The 22,758-nt window shown below is 41.6% G+C and overlaps 1 long non-coding RNA gene across 1 annotated transcript; it reads right to left on the reverse strand.

The window, feature by feature from the left end:
• Positions 1–1,868: 1,868 nt before the first annotated feature.
• Positions 1,869–21,309, reverse strand: LOC133363410 (uncharacterized). Its single transcript, XR_009757671.1, has 3 exons — positions 20,849–21,309; positions 19,098–19,269; positions 1,869–1,942 (listed from the first exon to the last, which is right to left on the reverse strand). It is a non-coding gene; the product is annotated as an uncharacterized LOC133363410 (long non-coding RNA).
• Between the last annotated feature and the right edge of the window lie 1,449 nt (positions 21,310–22,758).

The raw sequence follows: 22,758 nt of genomic DNA on the forward strand, positions 1-22,758 counted from the left end.
GCAGGGTCATGAATGCCTTTAGCAATGCTGATTACATTATTTTAGCAATGCCAATTATATCATTTTAGCCCGCATCTTGAAGTCCAAAATTTGGAGTAACTCTGGTAAATCAACTTGACTCTGCCAAAGCACAAAGACTGGCTAAAACTTGCTTTATTTTTAAATGTGGTATAGATTCTCTTTAATATTACTCATCTTTCCACTTTCATGTAAATCACCAAACACAATAATCTTGACTAGCGATAGTAGAAATAAAGAATAATATTTTTTCTTATAAAACAATGCTAATTTTAAGCCAATCTGAAAATGGATAGAGGCAGTCTTAGCAATGGGGGTGTATCCACATCTGCCCAATGATATTGTAGATAGGCATATAACAAGATTACAATCACCACTTGCTGGTGGAGGGCATGGGAAAAGATATGGAGAGCTTAATCAAGAGGAGAGCTTTCAAATGCATATAAAGTAACCAAACCATCCTTGTGGCCAGAAGGATTTAGAATATATCTAGTTTGAAAGCAGCAAGCCGAGGACAACTATGAACAATTCGGCATTCAGATAAACTACTTTTGTGCTGTAAGTGGGCAAGTGTATATGCAGTCCAAGCCTCTTTTGATTCTGGAGATCAACTTTTACCCAGCAAGTCCTATTTCAGTGTCAGAACTATGAAACCATGTTTCAATAAGAACATAAGGTCAATGGCCCACTTAGTCCACCATCCTGTTCTCACAGTGCCTAACCAGTTGTTCATGGGGAACCTGCAAGCAGGACCTGAGTGCAAACAGCACTCTCCTCTCCTGCAGTTTCTAGCAACTGGTATTTGGAAGCATATTGCCCCCGCCTGTGGAGGCTAGCACCCACTGATAGCCTTATCCTCCATGAATTTGTCCAATCCTCTTTTAAAGCTATTGGTGGTCATCACTACCTCTTGTGGGAGCAAATTTCATAGTTTAACTATGCAGTGGATGAAGACATATGTACTTTAGTCTGTCCTGAATCTTCCAGCATTCATAATATTTCATCGGGCAAGAGAGGCTTAGGTGGCTGGAATACTGAGCTGTGGTACTCTTCTTGTTCCATGTCCCTGCATCTGGATTCACAAGTGAAACAGGTTGCCAAGAGAGAAAGATTCTCTGCCTCCCAATTAAAGGCAACGTTAATCTCTACCCTAAAAAATGCATTTCCCACACTCAGACAATTAAAAACAGTGCTGAAGTAAAAACAATGACTCATTCAGTTAATGTATTGGCATCACTGATATTTGCATATTTTTGTCCACCACATACACTTTGGCATTTTTCTGTTGCCAACAAAGAGGTAGATTCCAACAATCACTCTGTTCAATCCTGCTGGAAGCAGGTAAAGCACGTTGGCAGAGTTCCTTCAGTGTGGGTACAACCCTGTGCTCCCTGCAGAGGGGCTCAGAAAATACTAGAGGAGCTTCTCCCACTTCATCACAATGGAGAGGTTTGGTCCTGGTTCCTGCCACCACCAGTTCAAGTAGTCTCACCACACAGTCTGAAAACCAGTCCTTCAGCCAAAAGTAGCCTTTCTGGAAAGAGATCCGGAGGCTGACAGGTCCAGATGGCATGCGAACACTGAGGCTGAATAGGAAATTTCCCTGAGAGCTGTCTCGCAGCAGGTAAGTCCCCACTGGCTCTTGCAATAACCTAGCATGTGCCTCATGTACAGATAAAGGGCCCCAGTAAAATCCACTGGCCTGCAGGAGGCCAAGTGATCGTTCTACCACCTCCCACTCATGATCATGAAACACACGGTAGCGAGACAACAATCTGGCTGACGTTGGACTACAAGGAGACTGTTGTTGCTGCTTCTGTGAAGAGGAAAAGTTGCCGAGTTTGTTCATCCGCCTTTCCTCTGATCATCTCACAGAGAACCTGTGAATCACAGGAAGATGCCACGTCTATCTTTGCATTTAGCCCTGGAGAAAATAACACAAATAAGAAGGTAAGTTTTGGACCCTTACATGAGCAAAAGAAAATAATTACTTTAAGGTAAGCAATGGCATATGGAAGCTAGAAGCAGCCATTCTTAAATACTACTGTAAAAACTAAACAAATGGAAAGCTGGAGAGCGCTATTGTGTAGATAACTTCCCTGCCCCGGGGTCCACACATACTTTACAACACCCTTCATCAACCTGGTGCCTTCCAGATGGCTGAGGCTGATGCGAGTTGCAGCTAGTGATGTGAAGACCCAGGAAAATGGGAGGTGGTGGTACAAGTTTTTTACTAAGCTTTCTAAGTTTTTTTCCTGAAAAATTGGGGAAAAAAAACCCTGGAAAAAATGAGGGGGGGGAGACATTTTTTCCAAATCTTCCCTGTTGTTTCCAGGCTACCATATCTCTAGTTGTAATCCAAAACATCTGGAGGGCCCCAGGTTAGTGAATGCTGCTTTAGAATGAATTTCCAAAGGGGTAACTATGTTAGCCTCTTATAGCAAAAACAATCAAGTCTCGTGGCACATTTATTGGCATAAGCTTTTGTGAACTCAAGATCACTTTTGTCAGATGCATTAAGTGAAATCTTGGTTGGCAGGTACATAAGGGAGAAAACTGTAAGATAGGAATTGAATGGCAACAAGATGCAAAAATTACAGTCAGTGATAATTATTTTAAATCTATGCCAAATATGCCACCCTGGGCTCCTGCTGGGAGGATGTGTGGGATATAAATCAAATAATTAATAAATAAAATAAATAGGCACAATTTAATGTTTTACAGTAGCAGATTGGTGATATTGCTGAGATGATTGCATTAACACTTTTCATGGGGCAGGGAACCATTCACAAGCAACAGTCATAGACAGCACAGATATCCTGGCATTGGTAATCTAATTAACATGTAATGGATAAAAATCCTTTTATCTCATTTTAACCCACATAACAGGTGATGGCACTAAACTTCTTCAGGAATTGTAATTCAGCTGTTCCATGGTATTTTTTCCTCCTTGGAAGGTCCTTTGTTGCAGACTGGATGGTTAAAGTAATTAAAGTCAATTAAGAAAAAGAGATTGGACTGACCAGATATTTAGAGGGGACATCTGCAACAAAAATTACAGGCCACCAATAGTCCCAAACTAGTGGCTTACACAGATGCAGACTGGGCTGGGGACACAGCAGATTACAAATCCATCAGTGGTAACTTGTTCTTCTGTGGAGGTGAAGCAGTTAGCTGGACAAGTAACAAGCAGGATCTAGTAGTAATGCAGAGACTGAAATGTTCTCTCACTGCTTTATGGATATTGCCATAGATTGTGTACATTTATTCTTTTGCTTAGACTGACCTATCTATCCTATGCAGAGTTGAGAAGGGCACTGTTGGCAGATGACAGCATAAATCACATTGGAAGATGAGCAGGTGAATGAACTCCGCCCCCCAGTTGCGGATAACATTAGGTTACCAGATCAGGGGTCCTGAATAAACACTTGGTAGTACCATGCTCACCGGAGGCTTTTGACATTCAAGACTTTCCAGATGGAGGATTCTGGAAATATTATTTGACATGGGGAAATCTATATTGTTAACCACATTATGGTACTATCAAGTGCTTATTCAGGACTGCTATGCATATATGAAGTGTATTTTTTATCCTACTAGTCCTATATGGCCAAAATATACTGCAGCACATCTCCATAATATGAAAACATGTCAGGAACTTAACCTCCTCCAATATTTGAAAATGTTTATAATCAAACAATCTATATTAACAGGACAAAGCACATTGCTTGGAAGTTTCTAATGAGAATTACAAAGTAAGGAAGGGTGGACCTGACCCCTTGGCGACTTACAGCTTTTATCATTCCTCCCGATCTTATCCTCCTACTTTTTTTAAAAAAAAATTCTTTTATGGCAACTAACATTTTCCTCCCTAAACCTCTCATTATCTTACTCACGTTGATTATATTTAGCACTGATACGGCCTTCAGTTGCTATTGCTCTTAACTGTGCACTAGAGGGAGAGATAGACCAGCACACAAAGTGCAAAGATTATACAGCCACGAGACTGGCTGTATACTATAGCCAGCGTGGATTTTTCACATTCCGCAATGTTAAATTGAAAATACCCCCCATGCCATTCTGATGCTTCCCATAAACTCATTTCAAAACAAAACCTTACAAAACGTATAGTCCTGAACTCAGAAACACTTGCTTAACAACACTCTCAATCTTCATGGCAATATACAAAACAGTCAGAGAGAATAGAGAGTTCAAAGTCTAAAAAGAGAGAAAAAAACCCGAGAGCCCTTTTGGACTTTTTTCTGCCAGAGTTCTCATAATCTGTTGAAATTCATTAAAAATCAGCCATGTTCATAGAGTGCCTGGAATCCTATTACTGACCTTGCCCCATACTCCGACCTTCATCTTCTGCAGTTTAAAAGTTTAAAAAATGCCTGGCTGATTTTTAATTAATTTAAGAAATTTTGGCTGGCACCCAATGATAACGCGGGGAATGCTCAGTAAGAACCAACTGTCAGAGTTCTAACAGCCAGACTCAAAGCTTCTGGGCCTGCCTAATCACGGGGCCACACCCACAGCAGACACCAGTCATGGCTTCCCTCGGAGAATCCTGGGAAGTGTAGTTTCTGAAGGGTGCTGAGAGGAGACTCCTGTTCCACTGACAGAGCTCCAGTGGCCAGAGTGATTTAACAGTCAGCCACTCTGATTGAAGGTCTGTGAGGGGAACAGGGCGTCTCCTAGCAACTCTCAGCACCCTTCACTAACTACACTTCCCAGGATTCTTTGAGAGAAGCCATGACTGTCCAAAGTGAAATAAAGGCCTCGTGTGGATGTGGCCAGGGACAGCTTTGGTTTAAATTTGGGTAGGAGGCTACATGTGCCTGCTGTAGAATAAAAAGGTAGGGGAAACTCTGAAAAGCAATGATATTGTTCACAATGTTTTCCTTTTGCTATCTCTGCTATCTTTTTGGCACCTTTTGAAGACTTTTCCTCTTTCAACAAGCCGTTTAAGTTGAAACCTATTCCAGTCTGTGTCTGTTTTAGAATTGCTTTTAATATGTTTTAAACCCCCCCTTTTTTTTAAAGATGTTTTTAAAGCTTTTAAAAAAGTTTTTAACGTTGTTTTGTTTTAGTATATTTTAAGGTCTTTTTATGAATTTTTAGAGTGTTTTTAGCGTTTCTGTTTACTGCCCTGGGCTCCTACTGGGAGGAAGGGTGGGATATAAATCAAATGATAGACAGACAGACAGATAAAGGAAAGGGGCTTCCCTTCTGCCCAGTGCCCACCCACCCAATCTCCTCCCCCTTCCCTCTCTGTCCTTCCCCCAGGTCAGTGTTGGACTATGACCTGGGAGACCAGGGTTCGAATCCCCACACAGCCATGCAGATCACTGGGTGACCTTGGGCCAGTCACTGCCTCTCAGCCTCAGAGGAAGGCAATGGTAAAACCACCTCTGAATACCGTTTACCATGAAAACCCTATTCATAGGGCCAACATAAGTCAGGACTGACTTGAAGGCAGTCCATTTCCATTTTCAAACATGATTGCACAGAAATAAATCCCATTGAACTCAAAAAGTATGTAAACGATCAAACCCACCCTCCCTCCCCCTCCCTCTTGCCCCTTCCCTCCCACTTCCTTTGCCCCTCCCTCCCCATCCTCTTCCAATCCCCCCTCCCCCCTCCCCCTTCCCCTCCCCCCTTCTCCCCATGGTCAGTTTTACTTAAGCATGATTGCACGGAAGTAAATACCATTGAACTCTATAAGCATGCAAATGATCAAACCTGCCCTCCCCACCCCCTTCCTTTGCCCCCTCCAATACACTCCTTCCCCCTCCCCTTGCTCCACCCCATGATCAGTTTTTTCTATCCTAACCATGATTGCATAGGAGTAAATCCCATTGAACTCAATAAGCATGCAAATGATCAGACCTGCTTTTCCCCTCCTTCCCCTCTCCTCTACCTTCCTCCTCCCCTCCCCTCTAACTTCTTCCTCCACCCCTGCCCACTCCAGACCTCCCTCCCTCCCTCCCTCCCTGGTCACTTTTACCTATCCTAAGCATGACTTCACGGGAGTAAAGCGCACTGAATTCAATAAACATGCAGATGATCAAACCTGTCCTCCTCCCCTCCCCATCCTGCCTGCTCCCATCCCAGTCCTCCCCTCTGCATTTCCTTCCCTCCCTCCTCCTCCCCCCTCCCGATCCCCTGTGGTCAGTTTCACCAATCCTAAGCATGATTGCAGGGGAGTAAATCCCACTGAACTCAATAAGCATACAAATGATCAATCCATTCTCAGCAAACCTGCACAGGATCCCATTTCTTGCTCTCCAGGATTGAAAAGCAGGGAAATTCACTAATAGGCAAAAAAACTTGCGGTTTAAGAACGTACCAATAGCCCACAGATATTTAAAAAGCAGAGAAATTGGGCAGCTATAGTGAATGCACCAGGTGAGCAAGAGACCTGAACTCCTCTCTGAGATATTGTACTGCCCTGCAAATTTCTCAGAATGCAAACACAATTTGGGTTGGTCTTTCACAGTCCAATCCACTTGCTGTGTAGCTTGCAAGAATTTGGTAACGTGCCTCTGAGCACATGGTCAGTGGTGGCAACACCTGCAATCAGCCCAAAGAATAGAAACAAGACATGTGCTGTGCTGATCTTGTTTTAGCAGGGAGGAAGCAACCTTATTAAGACAGCTGATATAGTTCATATGGTCACTTTAAATATGTCTGATTTCCTTTGCAATTTTAGTGAAGTTTCCTATAGGAAATCATTTTCTTTTGTTTCTATTTCTGTGAGTTGTGAAGTATAGCAACACTTTGCAAAATTTATTCTAAAAAAACTCCAAACATAATTGTGGAATAATGGCATGGACTTCTGCAGAATAGTCTCCAGTGGATCTCAGGAATAGGAGGTGAAATATATTCTAGCAAAATTCTGCTGCTTGTGTTTATTGTTTGTTGTCTGATTTTATTGTTGACATTTTGTATTTTAACCTTTTTGTACACCGCCCAGAGAGCCACTCGCTATGGGCGGTCTATAAATGAAACAAATAAAATAATAATAAATAAATAAATAAATAGATGTGCTCTATGTTTTAATTGACTGTGCCCACCTTGCCTTAAATGAAGTGGTTTAAACATAGCAGGCTGAAACCATGCATCCTCTTTTTTCCAACAGCTAAGAGTCATTGCTGAAGTAACAACATATTGTAATCAGTCTGATTTTACATCATACTGCAGTTTCAGATTGCACTGTTAATGCACCCAAAATAGAAATAGAACATAACCTCCAATTTGAAACACAAAAGGCTGTCTTCATCATCATATGACACTGAGCAATAAAAAGGCTTTGAAATTAATAAAAATAAATTTCGCACAAATTTCTAGGATGAATGAGGGAAATAAAATTTTCTAGTTTAGATTCTCTGTAGAAACATTGGTAACACAGGAAAGAAGCAAAGTAAGAACACCACCAACAAACATACAAAAATATAATTATCTTTGGAGATGGGAGGTGTTGCCACCACTCACCATATGCTCAGAGGCACATGTAACCAAATCCAGCCAGCTCTAGCTGGAGGACATCACATTGGGGAACGCTGGTCTACTGGCTTGCAAGGGCAAGCCTAAACTTGCCCTAATGTATTATTCCACCTTTCAACATTTTATGCCCTCTGGCAAGTTCACAGCCAGGTTGTCTTGTAAAGACACAGTTAAGGCTGTTAATTGTCCATTAGTGAATAATCATGTTCCAAATAAAGAACTGGGGTTTGATTTCAGATCAATCTGTCCAACATTACTATGCTTTCACAACATTTATCACAATGTATAAGACTGTACACAGACTACACTACATTTCTAGCTATAAAAGGCTGCATTTTTATAGGGGCAGATGGACTATTTTTGGACACTATGGACACTACACCACATTGGCTCTCACCTTGTAATGATAATTCTGGTTTAATTTGGTGCATGGTATCTGCAAAGTTCTCCTCCAACACTAGATTTCAAATGAGTTGATTTTTCTCTTATCCACTTTTTTCACTGTCCAACTTTCCTATCCATACATAGAGATCAAGTATACCATGGTCTGAATGATCCTGACTTTAGAGTTCAGTGCTACATCTTTGCATTTGAGGACCTTTTCTAGTTCTCTCATAGGTGCCCTCCCCAGTCCCAGCCTTCTTCTAATTTCTTGACTATTGTCTCCATTTGGTTAATGACTGTGCCAAGGTATTCATAATCCTTGACAAGTTCAATGTCCTCATTGCCAACTTTAAAGTTACATAAATCTTCTGTTGTCATTACTTTAGACGTTCAGCTGTAGTCCTGCTTTTGTGCTTTCCTCTTTAACTTTCATCAGCATTTGTTTCAAATCATTACTGGTTTCTGCTAGTAGTATGGTATCGTCTGCATATCTTAAATTATTGATATTTTTCCCTCCAATTTTCATACCTCCTTCGTCTTCATCCAATCCTGCTTTCCGTATGATATGTTTTGCGTATAGATTAAATAAACAGAGTGATAAAATACACTCCTGTCTCACACCTTTTCCAATGGGAAACCAATCGGTTTCTCCATATTCTGTCCTTACAGTAGCCTCTTGTCGAGTATAGGTTGCGCATGAGGTCCCTCAGATGCTATGGCGCTCCCATTTCTCTTAAAGCATTCCGTAGTTTTTCATGACACCATCAAAGGCTTTGCTGTAATCTATAAAGTGCGGGGTGATTTTGATCTGAAATTCCTTGGTCTGTTCCATTACCCAAAGTATGTTTGCAATATGATCTCTAGTACCTCTTCCTTTTCAAAATTCAGCTTGGACATCTGGTATTTCTAGCTCCTCTTCACCCCTCCTGCCTTTGCTTTTTGGAGAGCTGACAGTCTGGTAACAGGAAGCACCTCTGATATGAATTTGAGTCAGCACAGTTCCAAGAACTACTTTCAAGGTACTCGATAATACATGTTCTCTTCTGTTCTGCTTTGCTGCTTTCTCGCCTGGTATCTCTAGGTTCTATTTCTGCACTTACTTACCAACAGCCGCCGACGGGATCACATCACGCCAGTGTTGTTTGACCTACACTGGCTGCCGGTTGTTTTCCGGGCCCGATTCAAGGTGTTGGTTTTAATCTTTAAAACCCTGTACGGTTTCGGCCCAGCTTACCTGAAAGAGCACCTCCACCGCCACCAATTATGCCGCCCAACTAGATCAGCCACACAAGGCCTTCTCTCAATCCCTCCAACCAAAACAGCTAGGTTGGTGGGTACTAGGGAGAAGGCCTTTTCTGTGGTGGCCCCCACTCTCTGGAACTCCCTCCCATATGATCTTCGACATGCCCCTTCCCTAGATGTATTCCACAAGGCCCTGAAGACGTGGCTATTCCAGCAAGCCTTTGAGGTCATTGGGTAAATCACCATGGTTCTGTCATTTATCGTATGTTGTTATTATAATTGCTTTTATATGTATTGATGACTGTCCAGTATTTTACCTATTGTTATTAATGTGATTACATCTGTTATTGTATTTTATCTCTTTTAATGTACGTCGCCTAGAGTGGCTGATTGCCAGATAGGCGACAAACAAATTAAATATTATTATTATTATTATTATTACAACAATGGAATGTGCAGAAAAGCCCTGAATGGTCTTTTAAAAAAACTTGAGTATAGATTATAGCCATATCACTGACTGTTAGCAAAAACTTGCCAGGGCATATAGATTTTTGCCAATAACAGCCTTCATAAGCCAGAAGGTAGAATTAATCAACGTGGTGTAGGGTAGGGGATCCCGAAGAGTGGTCCGTGAGCTTCATTCAGGTAGTCTGTGGCATGTCCATATTAAACATTCATATTGATTTTCAATTGTATTTTGATTCTTTTGATTTCTTACAATGAATTACAATTTGAATTCTGTGGAATACAAATTGTAATACAATCAAATGCAATATGAGACATAAATGAAGCAATAAAATATTAAAAATCATATAGCACCTAGCACAGTGCATGGCAATTGCTACAACAGGCAGAAAAATCATTAAGTGGTGTGCCAAGACAATCAGCAATTTTCAAGTGGTCCATGGGGGGAAGTTTGGGTACCACTGGTCTAGATTACAGTTTTCTAATATTTTGAGGATTACGCATTGAGGTCTTTATCCTGTTTGAAGGCAGCAAGCACAGTATTTGCAATGGTATAAATGACTTCCAGCACTATAAACCAGGTATATCATTCAACTGTTTTTAAATCAGCATGTATTATTATATTCAATAATAATATGACCTTGAAGTGTATCAGCTTTGCACTGATGTACTGCACTTCCAATAAATTAAAACTCATGATTTAGATTCTTGAATAATTGTTGCAGGTTCACAGACGAGCGGTAGGTGCCATATCCCAGCTACCATATGCATGGTCATTTGTAAAGTGATTTTGGTGAAATGATTACATTGAGAGCAGTGAGGAGGGGTGCCATTTGAACAGCTTGGCTATTTGCATGTTCCAACCCAGCCCACTGATGGCTCCGGCAGACAATGTTGAAGTGCATGGTAGAGTATTATTTTCATTTTCACTTTATTTTCTGCTGCTGGTTTTATGTTATTTAATTGTACGATGATGTTGGATTTGTTTTTAATATATTGCACCTTGGGGGTATTCCTGGATATATCATTGCTGCTAGAGGCCCACATGATCTTGGTGGCTAGCAGTGCCTTTTACCAGCTTCTTCTGGTATACCACCTATGATATCTGGACTGGGATAATCTAGCCATTGTAGTTCATGCACAGGTAACTTCAATACAGCTATGTGGGGCTGTCATTGGACCTGGCCCAGAAGCTCCAGCTAGTACAAATTACAGCAGCTAGAATGATAATGGGGGCAGACAGTTGATAGCATGTTACACCTTAGCTAAAACATCTGCACTGCTGCCCATATGTTACCAGGCCAGGTTTAAGTCACTTGTGTTAATATACAAAGCCCTCAACAACTTGTGTCCAGGATCCCCTAAGAACTGCCTGAGGCCTTACAGTCCAGCTTTTATTGCTATGATTATCCAGAGGTGCACTGTTAGTTGTCCCTTGTGTTACAGAGGCCTGATCGGCCTCAACCTGAAGTCAGGCATTTAGCAGTGCCAGTCCCATGCTGTGGAACATTGTTCCAGCAGATATTCCACAGATATCCTTGCTTTTTCTTTTCAGGCATCTCTTGACGACCTTTTTATGCCAAAAGGCCAATGTAGAAGGTTAAAACTTTTGAATGATTTTAATGATTATTTTGTACTGTTAATAGAGTCTTATTGTATACATATATTGCTGTGCACCACCCTGATATTCTGTATGGTGACATATACATATGTGTGTGTGTGTGTGTGCATGATTGCAATGGTTATTGTATGCCACCCTGGAACCCTTGGGTGAAGACTGGACTACAAATACTGTACATAAAATAAATAAAAAAGCATAAGACCACTTTGACTCTACAAATGGTAGGGTCACTTGGCCATTTTCTGAAGGCTTGAGTGTACTATGTGAGGCTCAAACCTCAGATGCTTAAGGCAGTTCAGGAATACTTTTCAGCTGGCAGCAAAGAATGCTCATTTCACGTAGTTGCCTTCAGTGTTCTGGCACAAATAACAACAGGTCTGGATAATGCCCAAATAGCTCCTAATTGCCCCTCACCCCCAGCCTCTGGAGGAATGTGACGTTTTAATCAGTCTTTGGAATACTATTAGAATAATTTCTCCAAGTTTCATTGCATTTTTTTTAAAGTCTCATATCATGGTGTTAAGAGAAACAAAAAATACTTCATTAAAATTTATTCTCAACAGTTTAAACCTATTTAGAAAAGGTATACCTGCAACTGCCAGATAATGGAGGCAAAAAGGCATGCATTGCTTGTGAGATACTAACAAACAACTGGTAGGCCCTTGTTTGAGGCAGAGTGCTGGACAAGAGTAGGAGTGAGGAACCTGTGGCTCTCCATGTGTTGTTGAGGTCCATCCCCCATCATCCCTGGCTATTGCCTCAGCTGGCTGGGGCTGATGAGAGCTGGAGTCCAACAATATCTAGAAGGCCATAGGTTCCCCATCCCTGGACTAGCAAGATCCAGTCCAGCAAAGGAAGCATTAAGTGCTTTGCAAAACCAAACTGATGCAGGTCTTTTTTATTTCTAGAAAAGCAACCTTAAACCACATTAAGGAGGCAAAGTCTATCAGCCTTCTAATAACAGGAAATGAGTGTCCAAAGCAGACAGAAAATCTAACTTGCATCATATCTGCTATAAAACAAAGAGAGGAGCTTCATCTATTCACGTCTAAAATATGTCAGTGTTGTGTAGTGATTAGTGTTGGACCTAAGAGACCAGGGTTCAAATCCCCCTTCAGCCAGGAAGCTTATTGGGTGCCCTTGGGCCAGCCTCTTTCTCCCAACCCATCCTACCTCAAAGCATTATTGTGAGGATAAAATTGGGTGGGGGAGAACCATGTATGCCACCTTGAGCTCCTTCAATGAAGGTGCGATATAAATGTAATAAAGTAAGTAACAAAACAAAAACAGTCAAGCATTTCAATAGAATAAACTCATAGCAAGCTAAATGCTTCATATACCATTTGTCATAACTTAGAGTATATTAGAAGGGAATATATTTTCAAGTTAGTCCTAACATGAGACATGGATCAAAAACAAAACAGCAATGCTGATGCAAAATTAAAAAAGGAATCTTTGGAAAGTAATCGTACCAATAAAGTGAACATTTCTAGGATACGCCATTCCACTACCACCACCACTGCTGTTTTCCATCCTCCCGCACTACACACACACTCAGCATTCTGTGACCAGTGAGTGTGCTCAGTACTCATTGGGCTGTTAACAGGTTTTTTTCCTCCTTAATTCTTTTTCCTGGAAGTTTCTATGAATTTTGGCAAAATAAGGGTTTTCCCAAAGCCAGCTGATACAAATGGCACAATTTCCCCACAAACCCACCCCAGAGTTTCTTTGCCCTTCTGCAAAACTTGGGCTACCTTCAAGACTGCTGATATCTCCCTCTCGTGCATGAATGGTGCTATTTTGGCTTCATAAGGTTTGAATTCAGAGAAAATGCTCACTTTTATTAGAGGATGGTAAAAACACAATTTCTCCAGTATCCCCTCCTTATAAGGATGACCCTTAAATGTCTTAATTGCTGGAGGTGTGAAACTCTATAAACAGCAAAAGTAAACTAAAACTAATCTAGACCAGTGGCACCCAAACTCCCCTCCCCCAATGGACCACTTGAAAATTGCTGATTTTCTTGGCACACCACTTCATGATTTTTCTGCCTGTTGTAGCAATTGCCATGCACTGTGCTAGGTGCTGTATGATTTTTAATATTTTATTGCTTCATTTATGTCTCATATTGCATTTGATTGTATTATAATTTCTATTCCACAGAATTCAAATTGTAATTCAATGTAAGAAATCAAAAGAATCAAAATACAACTGAAAATCAATATGAATATTTAATATGGACATGCCACGGATTACCTGAATGAAGCTCACGGACCACTGTTCGGGATCTCCTACTCTACACCACGTTGATTAATTCTACCTTCTGGCTTATGAAGGCTGTTATTGGCAAAAATCTATATGCCCTGACACGTTTTTGCTAACATATGGCTATAATCTATATTCAAGTTCTTTTTAAAAGACCATTCAGGGCTTTTCTGCACATTACATAATTGTACACAGAAACAGAACCTAGAGATACCAGGCGAGAAAGCAGCAAAGCAGAACAGAAGAGAACATGTATTATACATGTATTATCGAGTACCTTGAAAGTAGTTCTTGGAACTGTGCTGACTCAAATTCATATCAGAGGTGCTTCCTGTTACCAGACTGTCAGCTCTCCAAAAAGCAAAGGCAGGAGGGGTGAAGAGGAGCTAGAAATACCAGATGTCCAAGCTGAATTTAGGAAAGGAAGAGGTACCAGAGATCATGAATCTCCTCCCCCCCTCCTCCCCCCCTGCCCCCCCCCGGTAAGTGTTGGACTATGACCTGGGAGACCAGGATTCAAATCCCCACACAGCCATGAAGCTCACTTGGGTGACCTTGGGCCAGTCACTGCCTCTCAGCCTCAGAGGAAGGCAATGGTAAAACCACCTCTGAATACCGTTTACCATGAAAACCCTATTCATAGGGTTGCCATAAGTTGGGATCGACTTGAAGGCAGTCCATTTCCATTTTTTACCAGAGATCATGTTGCAAACATACTTTGGATAATGGAACAGACCAAGGAATTTCAGAAGAAAATCACCCTGCACTTTATAGATTGCAGCAAAGCCTTTGATGGTGTAGATCATGAAAAACTATGGAATGCTTTAAAAGAAATGGGGGTGCCACAGCATCTGAGGGACCTGATGTACAACCTATACTCTGGACAAGAGGCTACTGTAAGGACAGAATATGGAGAAACTGATTGGTTCCCCATTGGAAAAGGGGTGAGACAGGAGTGCATTTTGTCACTCTATTTGTTTAATGTATACACAGAACATATACGGAAAGCAGGATTGGACCAAGACGAAGGAGGTGTGAAAATTGGAGGGAGTAATGTAAATAATTTAAGATATGCAGACGATGCTATACTACTAGCAGAAAGCAGTAATGATTTGAAACAAATGCTGATGAAAGTTAAAGAGGAAAGCACAAAAGCAGGACTACAGCTGAATGTCTAAAGTAACAACAACAGAAGATTGATGTAACTTTAAAGTTGACAATGAGGACATTGAACTTGTCAAGGACTATCAATACCTTGGCACAGTCATTAACCAAATGGAGACAATAGTCAAGAAATTAGAAGGCTAGGACTGGGGAGGGCACCTATGAGAGAACTAGAAAAGGCCCTCAGATGCAAAGATGTATCATGGAACACTAAAGTCAGGATCTTCAGACCATGGTATTCCCAATCTCTATGTATGGATAGGAAAGTTGGACAGTGAAAAAAGTGGATAAGAGAAAAATCAGCTCATTTGAAATCTAGTGTTGGAGGAGAGCTTTGGGGATACCATGCACCAAATTAAACCAGAACTATCATTACAAGGTGAGAGCCAGTGCAGTGTAGTGGTTAGTGTTGGACTATGACCTAGGAGACCAGGGTTCGTATCCTCACACAACCATGAAGCTCACTGGGTGACCTTGGGCCAGTCACTGCCTCTCAGCCTCAGAAGAAAGCAATGCTAAACCACCTCTGAATACTGCTTACCATGAAAACCCTATTCGTAGGGTCGCCATAAGTCAGGATCGACTTGAAGGCAGTCCATTTCCATTTCCCATCATTAGAAGCTAGAATGATGAACCTGAGGTTATCATACTTCGGACACATAATGAGAAGACATGGATTCACTAGAAAAGACAAATGACTAGAAAAGACTAGACATCCTAGGAAAAACAGAAGGGAGTAGAAAAAAAGGAAGACCAAACAAGAAATGGATTGATTCTATAAAGGAAGCCACAGACCTGAACTTACAAGATCTGAACAGGGTGATTTATAACAGATGCTACTGGAGATTGCTGATTCATAGGGTCGCCATAAGTTGTAATCGACTTGCACATAACAATTATTATAAATGAATTACATTATGAAATAAATAACATTTTCCAGTCTTGAAACATCATAAGATATTTGATTAAGTGTAAAGCAACACAGATGATCTAATCTTGATGTGGAGCACTAATCTATTCTATACAATCACTTCAATCTCAGAATGGGGCCAGCTGTCCTTTAAAGATAGATGAGTACAGGTTCCAAGCTTTAAAAAGAAATATACCCTTGATTTATTTATGCCACTGACATCAATTCACAAGTTAGGAATTCAGGAATCTTGAGGCTATGCATCAATTCAGTGGTTCTGAAACAGGAACACTGTAAGAGTGTGTTGCAAACGTAGCATGAGGAGGATGTGTTTTATTTCTTAATCTGAAAAAATGGTAGACACTTCTTTACCAAAAGTTAGATTCTGTGAGTCATATCCCTACAGTAAAGCACTGGAATCTATTACTTTTGCTACAATGCAGTCCTCCTCATCACACTATATTGCACAAGTCTTTAATAAATTCACTAACGGGCAAAAAACCTTGCAGTTTAAGAACGTACCTATAGCCAACAGCTATTTCTATCAAACTTTAAAAAGCAGGAAAATTGGGCATCTATAGTGAATGCACGAGGGGAGCAGGAGACCTGAACTCCTCTCTGAGATATTGTAAATGGAAATGGACTGCCTTCAAGTCGATCCTGACTTATGGCTACACTATGAATAGGGTTTTCATGGTAAGCGGTATTCAGAGGGGGTTTACCATTGCCTCCCTCTGAGGCTAGTCCTCCTCAGCCGGCTAGGGCCTGCTCAGCTTGCCACAGCTGCACAAGCCAGCCCCTTCCTTGTCCACAACTGCCAGCTGGGGGGCAACTGGGCTCCTTGGGACTATGCAGCTTGCCCACAGCTGCACAGGTGGCAGGGCATGTAACCCCTGAGCCACTCACTGTGGGAGTGATTTTTAGCTGGCCCTTGACACCCAGGAGGCATGAGTGGGGATTTGAACTCACAGACCCTGGTCTCCCAGCCAGGCTCTCCTCCCCACTGTGCTATATCTACCTACCTACTGCCCTACAAATTTGTCAAAATGCAAACACAATTTGGGGTGGGTTTCATTTTCCACTTCTTGTGTAGCTTGGAAGAATTTGGTAACATGCCTCTGAGCATTTTGAACACTGACAGTTGTTTCTTACTGAGCATGCCCGGGCTTATCATTGAATTCAATATAAAATTTCTTAATTAAAATTCAGCCAGGCATTTTTAAAATTTTTAAACTGCAGAAGATGAAGGCCAGAGTATGGAGCAAGGTCAGTAATAGGATTACAGGTACTCTGTGAACATGGCTGATGCTTAATTAATTTCAACAGATTACGAGAACTCTGACAGAAAAAAGTCCAAAAGGGGTCTTGGATTCTTTTTCTCTCTTTTTACACTTTGAACTCTCTTTTCTCTCTGTTTTGTGTATCGCCATGAAAATTTAGAGGGTTGTTAAGCAAGCGTTTCTGAGTTCAGGACTATAAATTTTGTAAGGTTTTGTTTTGAAATGAGCTTATGGGAAGCATCAGAATGGGATGGGGGGGTATTTTCAATTTAACACTGCAGAATGTGAAAAATCCATGCTGGGTATAGTATACAGCCACTCTTTTGGCAGTACAATAATCAAAAGACAAAGTAGAATTTATTTCTTACGTTGTTTCATTAGCACACCAAATTAAGCCTTACACTCATGGCTGACCTGATTTTGCTACAATCTGACTAATGCAAGGTTTGCAGTAGTGGAGCTACTCTTGAGAATATAAGCATGGTTTATATTCATTAATCACCAGCTCTCAAACAATAAATATTGCCATAAGAGCTTCCATTATTTGGCACCTTTTCAACTGGTATAGTTTGGACATGGTCACTCCATACAATACCATGCTTTCACACAGAAACACAGAACAGTGGCTCATACATTTTACCAAGGGGGAGCTCCCTCTCTCCTAAATGTTCCAAGCATCTTGTCCCAGCATTAACTGAAGGGAAGGACTTTGGTGACCATTTAGTGTCCTTATGACTTACCTGCAAATCTAGAATGCTATTTGGGAATTGCTGACAAAAAGAAAAAAATATTTAAAACATAGCACATTTTAAGGAACAGAATTGGGATGTTTTGAACAATGACGGCAGTAGCACTTTCGTGTTTCTGTTCCTCAGCAATTGGCAACCAGAATGATCAAGGGGATGGAGCGACTCCCTTACGAGGAAAGGTTGCAGCATTTGGGGCTTTTTAGTTTAGAGAAAAGGTGGGTCAGAGGAGACATGATAGAAGTGTATAAAATTATGCATGGCATTGAGAAAGTGGATAGAGAAAAGTTCTTCTCCCTCTCTCATAATACTAGAACTCGTGGTCATTCAAAGAAGCTGAATGTTGGAAGATTCAGGACAGACAAAAGGAAGTACTTCTTTACTCAGCGCATAGTTAAACTATGGAATTTGCTCCCACAAGATGCAGTAATGGCCACCAGCTTGGATGGCTTTAAAAGAAGATTAGACAAATTCATGGAGGACAGGGCTATCAATGGCTACTAGCCATGATGGCTGTGCTGTGCCACCCTAGTCAGAGGCAGCATGCTTCTGAAAACCAGGTGCCGGAAGCCTCAGGAGGGGAGAGTGTTCTTGCACTCAGGTCCTGCTTGCGGGCTTCCCCCAGGCACCTGGTTGGCCACTGTGAGAACAGGATGCTGGACTAGATGGGCCACTGGCCTGATCCAGCAGGCTCTTCTTATGTTCTTATGGTATTCTGAAGCATAAGGACTCCAGTACTGTAGGTAATACAGCCATCATGATGAGGAAACTTTTTCTCTTTGAATCCATCTAATCCTATTTTACAGGCATCCCAGGTGGCAGCCATTACTGCCATCTTGTAGAAGTGAATTCTATAGTTTGATTATGTGTTGTGTAAAGTACTTCTTTTATTTGCCCTGAATCCCCTACTTTTCAGCTTCACTGGATGACCCTAGGGGTTCTAGTATTATGAGAAAGAGAGAAAACACTTCTCCTTTTCCACTTTCTCTACACCATGCATAATTTTATACGCATCAATCATGTTCTCCCCTTACTCAACTCTTTTTCTAAACTAAAAACCCTCAAACAGTGTAATGTTTCCTCATATGGAAGCTGACCATTTTGGTTGCCTTTTTCTGAACATTTCCCAGCTCTACAATATCATTTTTAATGTGCAGCAACCAGAGCTGTACACAGTATTCCTAGTGTTAAAAACTAGCACTCCACCACTGACCTCCTGTCCCGAACATTCCCGTCCTCTGTGTCATATATAATTATTCAGGTGAAATGAACAACATAGGGATTAAGCATTCATTTGGACCACCTGATAGCCAATAGCAAATCCAATGTTACAATATTTAGAAATTTCTATATTTCAAATATATTTTAAATGAAAACAGTAATTGCATACTGCGTATGTTACATCACCCACAATTTCTTTCAGATTACTTGGCAACTGAAAAGCGGGCTACTTAGAGTGACCAAGCTAACTAACAGGGGATGGCAAGATATACCGGGTGGTTATCTCTCAGGGATGCTTTGGTTGCAAGACTCGGCACTGAGCAAAGGGCTGGACTAGATGATCTCCAAAATATCTTCCAGTTCTACTTCTATGCTTTTTGAAATGCAACCACAGAGGACTAGCCTGGACCTTACAAGCCAGCTTGAAGTGCTGAAGTGGGATCCCTGCAGTAACACAAGAAATAGAAGTTACACCTGCCCAAGTTCATTGCAAACATAAACAATTGTAAGTTACATTGTAAAGAGTTTAGAGCAGCAATCATATGCACACTTACTTAAGTGGCATATGCCCCATTAAACAAAGAGGGTCCTACTTCCAAGTAAACATCAGGCATAATGCGACCATTCAGATGGTGCACAGAGTGGAGAATGTGGACAGAGAGAAGTCTCTCTATCATAATGCTAGAACCCACAGCCATCCAATGAAGCCGGATGTTGGAAGATTCAGGACAGACAAAAAGAAGTACTTCTTCGCAAAGCTCAAAGTTAAACTACGGTATTCATTCCCATAAGATGTAGTGATGGCCACCAGCTTTAAAAGAGGATTAGACAAGGTCCTGGAGTATAAGGCTAACCATGGCTACTACCTCCAGTGTTGAAGGCAAGTATGCCCATAAATACCAGTTGCTGGGAACCCCAAGTGAGGAGAGTGCTGGCTTGCACTCAGGTCCTGCTTGCTGGCTTCCCATACGCATCTGGTTGGCCAGGGTGAGAACAGAATGCTGGACTAGATGGACCTATGCCCTGATCCAGCAGGGCTCTAAAGAATAAGCTATTGCCAGTTTTCTACAGATTTCTAAGGTTAATTCAAGGCTGGACTGATGTAGGTAGGTGACTGTGTTTTCAACACCAACATCTGTTCTTATTTAACCACATTTGCAGTATTCTCTTCATTTCCAGGAGCTATTAAAAAAACAACTTTGAGGTTAGCCGCTGCTTCCTTCCCGAAATGTGACTCAAACAATCCGTTTGAAGCGGGCATGGGTAACCAACAGTGCATCTTTCCATTCGGGAAAAAACATAAGGAAAAAAGCAAGTCTCTTTCCAGTGGACGGTTCCCGCACCCAGGTCACCTCACAGGAACATCTCCGACTAACTGGTCCCAGACGCGGATCCTTCCGCGGGATTCCAGTCTGGCTTGCCAGCGGCCGATCACCATGGCTGCTGCCTTTGTCTGCTGCCTTAACTCCCGACACCGCTGACTCGGCAGCGGCCCGAATGCGTTTTCAAGCGAGGAGGAGAGTTTTGTGCACCTTTCATCTGCGGTGACGGTCAAAAAAGCAATTTACAGGCAAAATACGGCAGCAATTTAGATCAAGGCGCAGGCGGAAGGCGCACACTCTACTCCAGATTATTGGGCAAAATTTGTGAATTATAGATATAGGGTTGGATCCAGATCAGACTAAGTTAGTTGAATTTGGGTCCCACTTAAATCAACGGAAGAAGTTAGGAGATCCAAGTTAGACCCGGATCCTAACCATGTCTACTCAGAAGTAAGTCTTACTGAATTAAATGGGATTTACTTCCAGGTAGGTGGGATTAGGATTGCAGTTTTTAGTCTGGATCTAGCCCATACATTCTACTTTCATGACGTCGGTGACTTCACTGTTCTAGTGGAACCAGATATCCCTTGCAGCCAATCCCCCCGTCGCTCCGCTTCCAGGCGCCCGTCCCGCCACCCCCCCCCCCTTTTCGGAAGATGCTTGTAGAAACAAAAAGAGATGTTAAGACTTTTCATACTTACTTCAGTGCCCTCTGGACAGGCAGGCGACTCGTCCCGCTTGCTTTCCTGTTACTGGAGGACCCTGAAAGTTTTCAAGAAAGAGAGGAACGTTCTCAAAATAGAACTGGGGAGACGGGAGAGCGAGCAAATGCCTACCTTCCCGACGAATGCCGTTTTATTTATTTATTAATGCTCGATTCCTTTTTGCAGTGAAGAACAGAAAAAAGGCCCCCAAAGCAGTAGTAAGCATGAAAAAATAAAAGATAGGGAAACAAATCAAAAGTAAGATTTGGGGTCTGAACTCTGCTGCAAGTGGTTCTTAATGGCGAGAGCAACTCGCAGCTGCAACTCGACGCTCCCGGTGCGCGGGCTTCCACCCGGAGGGGCGGGGAGCAGCACTTTTCTATGCAGTCTCGCGTGCGGGAAGCTCGCGCACTGCCCGAGAAAACGACTTCAAAGTTCCTTCGTTCCAGGAATGAATGGGTGCTTAAGGGACAGCTCGCAACTGCCATCCCCTCCTCAGAAACGTAGAGAGGTAGGTGGGTGGACTCCTACTCCTGCTTCTTCCTCATCATGCCCCATCTGTGACGCATCAAAAGCTGCATATTAATAGGAAGACACAGGAACATGGTCGAAATGAGGGGAATTGCATCCATTAATGATCACTGCAGCAGTTGGTAACTGGCATTTACACGACAGGAGTTTCTGCACTGAGGCAGGGTCCTTTCAAGAATTCCAGCCTTATCCGCGAAACTTTCATTAATTTTATATGATTTTTTGCTCTCTTGCTCTGCCGTTCCTCCCAGGAGTTTATACATGATCTCTCGCACACTCTCCCCTTATCCTCTTCATGACAATCCTGTGTTAATTGAGAGGTAGCAATTGGTCCAAGGTCTCCCAGTGAATTGCACCCCTGTCTCCCAGCCCAAGGCTATGTACACATGGCATTTTATTCTAGATCAGGGATTCTCAAACTGTGGTCCACGGACCGCAAGTTTCATTCAGGTGGTCCATGCCGTGTCTGTAATAATACAATTAAAAATCATACAGCATCTAGCACTGCACATTTCAATTGCTACAACAGGCAGAAGGATTATTAAGTGCCCAACCAGACTTTCAGCAATTTTCAAGTGGTCCATGGGGGAAAAAGTTTGGGAACCACTGTTCTAAATTTAATGGTGACTGTGTACTTGTTTTTTCTATGTAGTCCACAAACAAACTTGATCTACTGCAAATTTTCTTGCTCCTGAAAAGTGTTAGAGTTTAGCTGAGTGTAAATTGCTCACGTTCTCTACAGAGTGAGTGTGTGTGGTTTGACAAAGCAAGCTTTTACCTTGCTTTGAATCACTGAGACTTTAGACTTAATAATATAATAAAAGATTACTTTATTAATAGGAAAACATACTTGATAAAAAAGGCTCTAGTCTAGCTAACTAAGTTGGAGTCACAATGTCAGGCTCAGTTACTACCCCCATGGAGAGAAGAGAAGCAAAAGGAAGATGTCTGCTGTGTCTCAGCTGGTCTCAATTTTTGTCTCAATTTTATTTTAAATCTTTGCTTGAATTGGAATATAATCCTGAGTGGTTACATTTACAGAGGCTTATATTATGCTGCTTTATGGAAGAATTGTTAAATAATTTTCATAAATGATATCTGCAGCAGCAACATAGTTCACATGGTAAGTCTGATTTTTGTTTTTAGTATACTTTTTATATGAATTGGTACATTCTTTTAGGCTAATAAATGTCGGAAGTGGGGCACGAGCAACTCCTGTTTTGTTCGCACACTCGCTTTTCAGACCGCTGTTACTCTCTGCTTAAACTAATTAAACAATAAAAAGCATTTTTATATTTTTTATATCTTTAAGCATTTTATAATCTGAATCTACATGCAAAGAAGCTCTCCGAATAGATGCCATTGAAGAAGACTCG

The sequence above is a fragment of the Rhineura floridana genome, chromosome 8, assembly GCF_030035675.1.
Source record: "Rhineura floridana isolate rRhiFlo1 chromosome 8, rRhiFlo1.hap2, whole genome shotgun sequence".
Classification (NCBI taxonomy): Eukaryota; Metazoa; Chordata; class Lepidosauria; order Squamata; family Rhineuridae; genus Rhineura; species Rhineura floridana.